Raw genomic sequence first — 13,751 nt, 5'->3', positions numbered from 1 at the left:
GGTTTCGACTGGGGTGTCCACAGGATGATCCTTGAAATGATAAAGTACTTCACTCTTCATAGATGACAAACTCTATCTTCATCTATTACAAACTTCGCACTTTAGGGGGCAATCTGTTGCACAAAAAATTGTCACCTTGACATTTTGCAATCTGTGTGAATCCATTACCACTCATACTTTCCTCCTTTGCAAGTCTTAAGCCTCAGTTCCTCATATCAAGCCTTGAAAATAAGATAAAGCCCTCAAAAGTCTCTAAAACTCTGGTTCTGGACTTTCTCTTTGCATTACCTGCAGTCCTGCACCTAATGGTCATGGCTCCTGTGCACCTGACCGCTGTGTCTCTGTGTTATGGGTGTGGACCCCTATAAAAGTTAAAAGGCGTGAGTACATTCTGAAAAACTCACTTTCAGTCATTTCTAGAAGCTTTTGGAAGGAATCTGAGGTGGCAAGTTCGCTCCCTTAAGGTTCATGCATCCCATACCTTAAGGAGCTAACCCCTTGATGTGAGGAGCTTATCCCTTTAAAGGAGGACTCTATCCCTTCATAGGTGGACCTGTAACCTCCTCCTCTGCACTATAAAATGAAGCATTGGGTTGGTTACTTGGGAGGTTGAAAGCTAAATATTTTTGAGGTGAAATGCTGCTAGAACTTAGTCTTCTTAGTTGATCTTTTATGTGGAGAGATTACATACCTCTAAGATCTCATTTGGAGAAGTGCAAGGCTTGTCAAAGTGAAGGAAATTCCTGTTTCGGACCCCAAGAAGAGCTTGTTCAACATCAAGGCTGAAAAGGTTGTAAGGTTATTCTACTTCAAAGTTAATACAAATAAGTTTGCTTTTCTCAATAAGTTGTTGATGTATGGTTTATTTTATGGATTCCTTGATCACCATGATAGACATGATTTATGATATTAGTTATGCAGGTGCTATTTGATGTTTGCTTGTTTGTGATTGCAAGTTCTCAAAAGGAAACTCTTTCGAACGGTTGAAGGATGGCTGCTAAAAACTAGCATTGGACTTAAGGTAGGGTCTAAACACCTCTATAGTTTTTGTTTATGAATCACATATGTCTAGAGAAAGATAGATTTGTTTGTTTGCTTGTTGCTAGACTATCTTTTGATACTAGGGAGATCGACCTTGTCCACAAGATCGATTTATCCAGCCAACAGCGCCACTTGTCCTCTCAATGAACAATGATCGGCTCATTGTTCTAGTGCACACTCCCAATGTGCATTTGATTCCATCTGGTAATGCTAATTACCAAAACAAATCCATCCCCGACCTTCCCTTCTCTACTACACAGTCCCTCAGGCAATCCGGCCACTCCCTTTTGTGCAATCACACACCTTCCATGTTCCGCTACCACCCCCATTTTGGTTAGTCCATCCCTTGGCAAGGCTTCCTCGCATCAGAAGATACAAAAACCAAGACATATCCATACCTTAAAACAATCATACTAGTCATAACATGCTCATGGAAATCAATGGACATTATTGGGTACCAGTGTCCCACAATGGCCCTGCTCCTAAAGTGCTTTACCAACATACTATTGCCTTTTCGAATTTATTTTGCTATTTTTGCTAATTATTCTTGTCAGTTTCAACCACTTAACTGGGCCTTTCATGCTTTCCTATAACAAGCACGTAAATTCCATTAGATTCAAAATAATTTGAAATAAATTCAAATCATACCTCATTGGTGGCCCGTCAATAATGCACACTGGAAATCCTATTCGCTTCCTGTCACAATAAGTCAAACTAGAATCTTTGACCAAATCATCATGTATAAACATATCACATTAGGTTAGCTCAAAATTCAACCATCATAGATCACCATCATAAATCACATGTAACCACCATAAACTGAAATCATAGATCACATGTAATCATCATAGACCAAAATCATAAATCACATGTAACCATCACAAGTTAGAATCATAGATCACATCCAAATAATACTGACATAAAATACTTATACTTATCCTTCATCGATCCTTACTTCTGCCTTGCTTCCTTCTGTAGACACACCGGATCGGTTGCCACACCCGAAAAACACCCAATGACTTCTCCTCAACCATGTGCACATATGCATAGTGTGCATCACACGCATACAACCACGCATGACATACAACATCATGAAATACATGCACCTACACTTGACATACAACACATACACCTACACCCAGTGTACAACACAACAAAATACATACGCCTACATCCGGAGTACACCACACTATGCATACATGTACACCTGATGTACAACACATTACATACATACACCTACACTCATTGTACAACAAAATACATCCATCAATACCCGATGCACAATACCGCACAATACATGTACCTACACCTGGCGTACAACACAACACAATACATCTATGCCTGATGAACAACACCACAAAATAAATGTACCTACACATGGCGTTCAACACAACACAATACATGTACTACACAGAGTACAACACAATAAGTACACATGTCACGACACCCCAACTGCATAATGCACATACAAAGTATTGCATGTACACAACACAACATGTAGGACCTGCACATAATACCACATGTATAACATGTACACAATACCACCTATACACAACACCACCTACACAATGTGTGCACAGGGTCACATGTACACGACACCACCTGCACAATGTGTACATAGTGTCACATGTACATCATAACACCTGTAAAAGATGTACATAACGCCAGATGTACACGACACCACATGCACGATATGTACATGACACCACATGTACACAACACCATATGCACGACAGGTACACAACACCACCTGCACACAACACCATATGTGCAACATATACATGACACCACATACTCGTAGCACCACTTGTACAATCATGCACACAACACCATATGTACAAAGCACCATATGTACAACATGCACACAATACCATATGTATATATCACTGCATATACAACATGTACATAGAAACATATGTACACAACATCGCATATCCAACATGTACATAGCACCATCTATACCCAGCACTACATATGCAATATTCATACAACACTATCTGTACCACCTTGTACATTACATTGCATAAACAACATGTACACACATTATATATACAAAATACCACATGCACATAACATCACAGATGAAACATGTACAACATATACACAAAAATAATACTACACATCCAAAGCCACACTATCTCTACCAAGAAAAGTTGCTTCTAGTGTCTCTTCGCCATCCATGCTTATCCTAGCATGCCACGGACCACACTGCTTTCATTTTACGGATGCATCCCTCGATATAGTCTACCCATAACATAAACATAGGAATCATACAAGCATGAAATATCAATTCATATCCACATGATATTGGCCTCATATATTTTTCATGACTACTCTTCCCACTTGATTCCTCATAGGCAGGAACCTGTTCATGTCATTCACTTGCATAAGAAATCATTCCTCCACAAGAATGATTCCTGACAACTCTGTCAGATAGTGACATATATACATAGATAGATAGATACATATTCATGAACATTAGCATAGAACAATCATGATCCTCTCACGCAATGACATACATACGTACATATATACATATAAATATTAGCATTAAAAATCATGATCCATGATGATCCTGTCAGACACGATATACATACATACATACATATATAGACATCAGCATAATCATGATCAAAACATAATTACTAGATATCATGAGGTCAAGGCTAAGAGAACTCCCTTTATGCATGCGATGCATGTGCAACATCGAAAACAACAATTCCCAACATAGCCAACGCATATGACGCCTCAAATCCATTCACCTTACCTTTCTTGATTACCTTTCCCATGATTGTCCTGCCATCATCCATTTACACCAATGGACCCAACCAGTCCAATTGGTTTTCATACTCTTGCCTTCAACTACCCTTGCTATTATAGCATCATTTAGTAACCACCTTTGTATACTTGATGCTCTGAGTCACAGCCTTGGGCAGCTCTTTCCCTTCAGGGTTGGTCCAAATATTAAAAAATATTATTTTAAATTCCATACACGACTCTACCCTACAAAAAGCGAGTGCACACGTGGGTTCATCTATACCCAACCTATGTATATGATTTGAAATATGAAAAAGATATAAAATCCCTATTTTTTGGGTGGGGTTTACGGGTTACACTGGAAGCCTACCTATAGGAGCTTATGGCCTAACTATTTCCCAACTGAAAAAATTGTTTTGAGGTCATATAAATACACCTCATGGGGAAGGCCTAAGGGGAGAGAGAAAGATAGGATATTGATATTATATCCAACTTGTCCCTGATCAAGTTCGATTTATCCTTGTGCCTCCTACACTCCCAGCTATAGGAAACCCTTGTTTCCTCATTGCGATGTCTATTTCCTTTATATGTCATCCATGTGTATGCATTTGAAAGAGGATTGTTGAGGCTTGGGCTGAATGGATTTGAAGGAATATTTCGCTTGGAGCCATGGACGAATCAGGTTGTATTCTTCCACATTCTTTTTTAGTCATCAATAAAGAAGCCATGTCTTGTTCCTGATGTTAAGATCTTAATGCTTTAATTCATGTTTTAATCTAAGTAATGTATGATTTCATGTTTTATACTTATATGATTATATATATGATCTAACACATATATCATGAAAATGATTTCAATTAATACTGGGGTATATGATTTTCTTGAATGAGTTGCATGTTTTAAAGCATTGGAGGAAGTAGAGGGTTTTGACCCTACGGGAACGACCTCAAACATAGGACCTTCAGGTAATAGTTCTTCTTCCTACTTCAGTAGTTTAGGTATTAAGGTTGCTTGTTTGTTTGCTTCTTGTTAATGTACGCCCTCTTCTCTTTTGGGGTGCTCAACCCATACCCTAGGGTGTATTATTCCTGTAACAAAATTGGCGACTCCGCTGGGGAATACTTCTAGTATTTCCTAGTTTGGGTTGTTTCTTGCTTGATCTGGGCTTTCTTGTTTGGTTTCTTGTCTTTCCAGTATCTTTGACTTGTCTGCAACCTAGAAAAAAATTCTGACCTTCTCGATCAAACCTATTTATTTTTATTTTTCCTTACTGACTTTATATACATGATTTTTAGTTTACACAGTAGCGTATACATGCACTTTTGTCCAAAGAAACACGTGTATACGTGTGTTTCCTTGAGAACAGTCGCGTATACACGTGGGTCTGTCACTACACAGTCGCGTATGCCTGGTTTTATTTGAATTTTTCAAATGCTGAGTCTAGTAAAGGATTTTTCCTGATGTTTCTTGCTTCTATTTAGTCATTGATTGTCTTGGAAAGTCCTATTGTTGGCAGATTTTCAGTTTCCCGTCTCTCTTTGCAAAAAGACCTAATCAAACTAGGGTTTGATTTTTGGTAAGGTGTCGGTTTCTACATTTGAGTTCAAGGATTCTCAGTGAAGTTCTTTGTTGTTATGAGTCTTTGGAATAGAGAATTGGTTTCAACTTGTTTATAACCTAACCTTTGCATTACTTTGCCTTGCTTTCCTGAAAGTTGGCGTTCTTCATTTTTGAGAAAGTTTTTCTTGCAATCTTGCAAAGTTTTCTTGGTCATCTTGCATTCTTTCTTGTTTGCTAGAGTTTGTGTGTTGCTCTTCAAATAATTTCATTTGAGTTTGTAGCCTCTTGTCACCCTAAGTCTTATCATGCTTGTGATATCTGTGTCCTGTGAAGTTTGAGGTTCTTTACGTTTGAATTTGATTTTGAAGCCTTTCGTAGTTTTTTTTCTCGAAAACTCTGTGTCCTTAGAAAGAAAAAGGATAAAAAACATTGTTTTGTTCCCTTTATTTTTCCTTTTTGGTTTTGTTTTTGGTATCTTTATCATTTTGAGAAAGTGTGATGTCTTTTCATTAGGTTGAATTCCCTTGATTTTGGGAAGAGTTTGTGAGTGAATTTGTTCTTCCTCTTGTCAAGTTTGGCCTCTTGATCGTTTTGAGAAACACATTTTCTTGTTTTTAGAGTAGTCTTTTGAATCTTTCATTAAGCATTTAGTTTGCATTAGGATATTTGTATTGTAAACATTTTTAGTCTTTTTTGTAGATTTTGAATGTGTGAGCGTGTGTTTTGAAAAAAGACAAAGAAATTTTTTCTTTCATAGTTTGTTCATAGAACCTTGTAGAAACTGCTTTTCATCGAAAGCAAAAAGTTTCCTGTGCATGTAGCTAGGTTTTTTATTGATTTTCTTACATCCATAACATCATAAAGTTACACTTTTATCTTACCCAAAACTTAAGAAAATGAATTAAAATCAAGCGCTTAATTTAAAATGAACTAGATTTTTTATTTTATTTTTCATAGTAACATCAACTAGTCTAGGAGAAGAAACACCTGAAAGTAGCTTGATTGATTGTATCTTTAGGGACATTTCAGTGAGTGTTATTTTCTCCTAGATTTTCATAGCTTTATAATTTTTTTGATTCTTTACAAGTTCTCATAATAATTAAAATTGGTTGATCGACCAGTTATTCAGTCCAGGAGGCTTCGTGAGCTCTCACCTACGAGTGTCGAGCCTTCTTCTAGAAGGCATAGGAGCAATTATGCTGGTGATTTTCAATTAGTAGCAGCGAACGCATCGAAGATTGATCCTCTGCATCAAGCTATAGTTTCACAGGGTAGACCTAGTGCAAGTCATGATTTGGATAGGGATACCCCTGTTCTTTCTAGGGTCCTCTTCCTGTCGAAAGATGAAGTTGAGGTTGAAGAGATTCCTAAGTCACCTGTGACTCCTTCTTCACCTCTTCCTCCTAATTTTCCAGACGTTCTAATGTATGTTGGGATCCTGACTCATAGGCCAGCAAGCCCTAGTTTTTATTATCCTTTTCCTTCGATGACCATTGCTAGGAGCATGAATCCAGCTATGAGTGCTACTAGTGAGCATACTCCTCTTTCAGTTCAAGGAGGAGGTACTATTTCTATATCTACTAACGCTCCTAGTACTCCAATATTTGGCTCTACTTCCATTCCCTATGCGAGTGGGGGAAACCAAGCTTTTGCTTCCCACATTGGTTCCTTCCCCTTTAGGATGCCTTCTAGTGCAATTCCCTTGGTTCCTTTATCCATCCCATCCGTTGTTTCCACAACCATGAATTCTATGGCTAGTGGTTCAACCTCTTTTCAGGGTTTTCCTTTTGGAAGTGGTCACATACCTCATTCTAATCCTTCTTTAGGATCTCTTCCTTTTTCCACTCAAGGTCAAAGTTATAATCCTTTTCAAGGATGGACTAACCCTGCTTTTAGTGGCTTAGGAATCGAGAATTAGTTTTCTTTTGGTCAACAAGGGAACATGCCTTACTCCTCCGTAAGTTCCTTTTAGGATTTTTCTCCCTTTGCTAATGCATGAAACCCTTACCAAGGGCTCTCCTCTCCTTTTAATACTTCACTTGGGGGAAATATTCCTGGTTATGGTAACTTTTCGGCAGGAGTTGGTCAAACTCTGAATTTCTCTGGACCACAAGGTTTTCCTTACGGTTCAGTTTCTTCTACGAGAAATCCTTGGAAACCTGGTGCCTCTACAAATCCAGGATATTCTTTTCAGACTATTGGGAATCTGTCTCATAGTGGGTGGAATTCTCAAGCTCCTCTGTGCTTACCATTCCTAGCAACCCTAAATTTTCTAGATCTCTCAAAATTGATGAATGATCCCATCCGATATAATCCAACATGGCCTCCGATTCCTACCAAACTTCCATCGAATATTCCAAAATTCAAAGGAAAGTTTGGGGAGGATCCGGTTGACCATATAACAACATTTCATTTATGGTGTTCATCTAACTCCCTAATTGATGATTCAATCAGGTTGATATTGTTTCAGCACACCTTAACTAGAAATGCTGCTAAATGGTATATAGAGCTTAATGGTGGTACCTTTGCTTTTTTTTGTGATTTGGCTACTACGTTTTTGAACCATTTTCAGTTGCTCATTCATTATGATGCTAGAACTGAGCTATTGGCTAGTTTCCAATAAGATAAGACAACTTACATTTCTGACCATATTCAGGAATGGCAGAGAAGGAAGAGGCTCATCAAAGGCTATATTCCCAATGAATTACTTCTCGAATGGTTTTTAAAATCTTTAAAGCCAGAAATTTCTAAGGATGTATCACTCTCTGGAGTGTTCACCAAAGAACATGTTATCTTTAGAGCCCAACAATTAGAACTTATATATTCTCAGTCTGGGATTCTTGAAAATATTTTTCTATATACTACTTGATCCAAGATCGATTTAGCTAAACCAAAGCCAGGTCCCCATGACGACGGGATTGTCGGATCGATTGATAGTAGCATGGCTAACCTACTAAGTCAATTGCAGCAGTTGTCTTTTCAAATTGCTTCTTCAATTCAGTAAATGTCGTCAATGTATACACCTTCTCAACCTTCAACTATTAATGCTATCCAATATTCCAACCCCAAAGTAAATCAACAATCTGATGGGAGGAATAAGGGATGAGGTAAGAAGAAAGATAAGGATGGGAAGAGTAATGCGAAAAATCCTAGTAATAATACTTGGGAGGGTAAAAAGGAGTCTAAAAAGAAAGTTAAGTCCCCTTTCAAATTTTGCAATGGAGATCATTTAACTCATCTTTGCCCTAAGATTCAGGATTCTTAGTGCTTGTCAATGTAGCAGGGTTCTTCTAGCTCTCAAGAAGTTATAACTAACCCTTTTCCCCAAGGGCAGCAAATGTTTGTTGGCGCGAATACTAGTACTGGAAACCCCACAGGGGGTGACCAGGAAGGGGAAAATCCATTAAATGTATATATTATGAGTACTCATGTTGATGTTTCTACAAGATCACATGATTATGGTGAACCGGAATCTGCTAAGGCTAAGGCCACTTCTAATATTCTAGAGCCACTCCATATTGAGAGGCCTGCAGTTGAGTTTATACCTCAGATTCTGAAAGGCTCTTCAAAACGTTCACTGATTATCCCTAATTCCAGGGCTACCCAAGACTACTCCATTGTCAAAGATCTGGCCCAATGCCCTTATGTGATGCCTGTGTTAGAGGTACTCCAGTCACGTCCGGCACAAAGGAGTGCACTAGTCACTACGATCAGGGCTATAGATCCGAAAAACTCTCTTATTGTTACATTTGACATGTCAAATATTAAGAAGAGACTACCTCATCACATGGATTTCAAAATTAAATCTACATATCGAAAGATTAATATCTTTTGAACTGTAGTTGATGAGGGAGCTTCCACATGTGTCATGTCTATTGCATGTTGGAAAGTTATCAGATCTCCTCAAGTTCTTCCTTCACCTACTCTCTTGACTGCATTTGATGGTCATTCTCATAGGCCGCATGGAATTATTCCAACCTTTCCCATCTGTGTTGGGGGAAAGGTGGTCAATATAGAGGTGGAAATAGTTGATGCAAATTTGGATTATAATCTTCTATTGGGACAAAATTGGATTTATGAAATGGATGCCATTGTATCATCATTATTTCGCATCCTATGCTTTCCCCATGAAGGGAGAATTGTTATTGTTGATCAAATGGAGTATTCTTCGAAAGAATCCAATGCATCCTCTGATTCCTTCGTTCCCTTCGTGAATAATCCCAAGCAACTTGTTGAGAATTTAGGAGTTGGAATGTATTCCTCACTGATGGGAACTTTTGATGTTCCTTCTCCTATTTCTCGAATAAATGCCATTTCGTCGTCCAAGACCCCTTCTCGAAGAGATTTCTTTAGAACTCATTATTTTTTGGATCCTTGGCCCTTACCCTTTTCTACCACCACATTAGAAGCATGGAAAGTATGTTTCTTTCAAGGAGTAGGCGATATTGACAATAAAATTCCACTATTGCGGCTAGTGATTGTCATGGTTGTATGTATGGATGGAACTTTCACTTTATATATAATATAACAAAGACATCACGTATTCATGCATATGTTTTTATTGTGGTTCAACTATTCTGGTTACTTTAGCAATGTTTGTTGTTTAAATCACACATTTGTGTATGAACTAATTCATATATGATTGTATGAATCTTGTTGAAGTTGTGTTGTTGGTTTAACCCATAACTTTGGATTGTTGACTATTCTTCTTTCTAGCTTTTTGATGTCATTTAGGTCGTGTGTTCATTGCAGGCTACGTACTATTACATGCTTGTAAGGGGCACACTTTATTTTCCCCTCCATGTGTTAAAACCTCCCCATGCATCTCCCTTGACTTGCTGCAGGGTCACACACTTGCTTCGACAAATATATCTTGCTTACCTCTGCGTGCTATCGCAGTCAAGGCATAGCTCTACTACCCATTGCTGGGACTCCTCCAATCGGTCTGAGGTCCTGTTGGGACTTCTTACTGGGGAGATCCCCTGAAATGTTGGCGGGTCCAACACTGTGAAAATTTTTGGTGCTAGAAGGAGGACCAAATGAAAAGCTGAGTCCTCAACTTCTATTTTGAATCTCCGCACATCTTTCTTGACTAACTGTACAATTTTGCCTCTGAGATGTATGTCTTATGGAAATGAGTTTGAAGTTTCGGGGGATATTTGGAATGACTTGTCACAAAACACATATGGAGGTGAAGGCAGAACAGTCTAGCTTAGTCATAGACCTCTCTTTGCCAATCTCTGTCACAGGGATTGAATCTATGAGGATTACATGACCTGGTCATTGTTCGCATTCATGCTTAGAGGGAATCCACTGGAATGGTGTGTCACACTGCCCAATCAATCTATTCACTCTCTTAATCAGTTAGTTGTAGCTATGGATTGTTCTTTCCATAATTTTGACTATAAAAATTTAACAAAAAAATTATGGAATTACAGAAAATCCCTGATGAATCCTTGTTGCAATTTTGGACCGCTTTCGTAATCTCGCATTGCAATTAGCAGAGGATGAAATTGACTGGAAATTTCTCCATGAAATATTTTAGTATCTTCTTCACATATATGAAAATCCATAAGTATTAGAATCATTCAAACCCCTCCTATCATACCTCGATGTTAGAGCTACCAAATCTAAGACAGACAAGGTTGTTATCACAAGTGGTTGTCCATCCTCTTCTCATCGAACAACTCTAGCTTCATAATGTGAAATGGGAGAAGGTGCACACCCATTTGTTGAACTGACACATCCTCCCACCCCACCTACTCTAGATATATGCGCAAATTTGAATTGCAAGACTGTTGGTTGTCATGTGGACTTGTTTCCTCAACCCCCGTCCCCACATTTTGTTGATCCTCTGGATTGTACTATGTTGTGTTCTCCCATTACAGACTCCACACTTGTTGTTCATGAGTATCAAGTTATCGATGGAGTTGGTGTTGATAATCCAACTTGCACTATCATTTATGATGAGTATGTGTGGGAATTCTAATAAGAACCCGCGATGAAGGATGATCTCCTTTTGTCCGCACCTCATTCACTTTTTCCTAACATCTTTGGTGATTCTTCCATTGTTAATTTTTAGTGTGAGAATTCATTCCCAAACCCATCTACTTCCGATCATTCATAGAACACATCAGATCTCAGTCTATCATTGCATAGCGAAGAGGACAAATATTTCCTTGCAAATCCACTCAATATTTCATCTGTCATTTCCGAAAATGTAGAGGGTGAACATTTTTGTTTCTCATCAACTACACTGTATGATCCGTTAGATCATGAGGATGCTGATGGACATATCAAATTTTATGTTCGTGGTTGTCATGATCTCTTTGCTCCTTCATCTGACCACAATGTTGATTCATTCACTGTTGATCTTTCTAAGCCACCTATCGTTGATGATCTACCTGATAATGAAGTCGAAACCCCTTAAGTTGTCAAGGCACTTCAGCCCGAGATGACGGTTATGTAAGGTCCTCCTTGTCTTGAGGTTAATTCCACTCCTGATCAGAAATTCGTTGAAACACCCAAGGTTCCTCATCACTCTCCTGTTTATATTGAAGATCAATCTAATTCACAGATTTCACATCCTCCACCAGAATCATATGATCCTATCGCTCATGCATTGGAGGAATCATACACAATGATCACTCTTGATAAAAGTAAGTTCTCTTTCTTTCTCATGTTTACTCATTTGTTAGGGTCAAAAGAGTGTGCATGTTTATCATCTATGCACAATGTGTTGCATAACCATGTGATTAGATATTGATCCATTACCTAAATGATAGCTCAAATTTAAAAGTGTTTGAAAGAGTGTTGAACCTGAGCAACTGGATAGATCTCGTCTTCCTGATTCCAGTGCTGTAAACGGTTCAAAAAACTGACATCGTATGAAGGAGTTATCGCAATTTGAAAAAGTCCAGTAAACTACAATTTATGGACATTTGACCAAGAATAATTTATTTTTGGAAATATTAATTAAACGTCTTTCTCTAAGTTCTGTATTGAGCACGTGGGTAGTATTCGGAAAGTGGTAAGTGGTATCTCGTGCGCCCTAAAGGCTTGAAATGGTATTCCTAAATTTTATACGATTAACCTTAGTGGTCGACACGTAGCACGAGAAAACAACTTTTCGCGCGCGCTCTTGACCTGATATCAGCCGTGCAGGAATCTGTGCGACATTGAACGATAGCCATTCGATTGGATAGGTCACATTGGTGGTAGATATTGTCCGAGTTAGTTGGTGAGCGGATGATGCGATATCCTTTGGATCGAGTGGGATAGATCGACAGTGGAGATTCTGCTATTACAAATTCTTCCGATGTGGATTTTCCTTAACTGCCGGGATTATATCACCTCATATACGTGCAAAAATACTTATTGTAACAGCTCGCTTCTAATGTTCCAGAATGGCGGAGTGGACGAAAAGGCAGATATGCTAAAGTTAACTGGAGTTAGGTGTAGTTCGCCAAAATTGGTGGAGTATCCCTAGGGGATATTGCCTAAAGGCACTACAAGAGCAGTTTTCGACCAGAGAGAGAGAGAGAGTGAAACAAAAGGCTAGCTAAGCTAATTGGAGCCTTCTGAATCTAATGGAATAGTCCAAAGAAGATGAGGAATTCATCTTCATAGAGATTTTCATCCGGGGAGATTTTGGAGCTCAGGGCCACTAGGAGTTGGAGGCAGTTGTAGGAGCTACCAGTACTCATTCTCAGCGAACCAATAGTGATTCATAACTGTAATGAGCATTATGAATCCATTGCAGGGATTTGTAGAAGCATTTAGAGACTTCTAAAGGTGGAGATGCTACAGGGAATTTTCAGGAAGCTTAATGCCAATCGTGGAGGAAGGCCTAGTTTGGGGATGCAGTGCAAATTTTGAGCAAATGATCAGTCTATTTTTGGTGTCTGATATGTGGTGGAGACAGTAGATCAGGTTTCAGTGACAGTTGAATAATTATGAAGGAGTTAGTGCCATCAAGAAGCTTAGGGTAGCTCAGAGCACTAATTGAAGGAATCAAGTCTAAGGGAGCTTAGATCTGTTTGCAGATTGATGACAGCCATGACAGGGATATAGATGGTATTCTAGGTGCATTGGTTTAGTTCAGTAACCTTTGGAGTTAAGTGTGGAACTTTTAAAAGAAACTTTGCCATAATCCCAAAGAGCCAAGTCAAGATGACAAAAGCTCAAGGAGACGTAGCCCACGATATTCGGGTGAGCTCCTAGATTATATTTGTTGTTATGTGTGGTTGTTTATTTGCTGCATTATATGGTTGTTATATGTGTTTAATATCAGTAGAAACAAATGGAATTAAAGCACTTAAACAGTTAAAAGAAAACATACACCTGTTTCAAGTATTTAATTCCGTAAATGTCATATATAAGCTAGATCATTT

Source organism: Pinus tabuliformis, chromosome 2_2, assembly GCF_031772625.1.
Source record: "Pinus tabuliformis cultivar Carrire ecotype Pingquan chromosome 2_2, CPIR1, whole genome shotgun sequence".
In the NCBI taxonomy this organism is placed as follows: domain Eukaryota; kingdom Viridiplantae; phylum Streptophyta; class Pinopsida; order Pinales; family Pinaceae; genus Pinus; species Pinus tabuliformis.
This window is presented reverse-complemented; position numbering follows the sequence as displayed.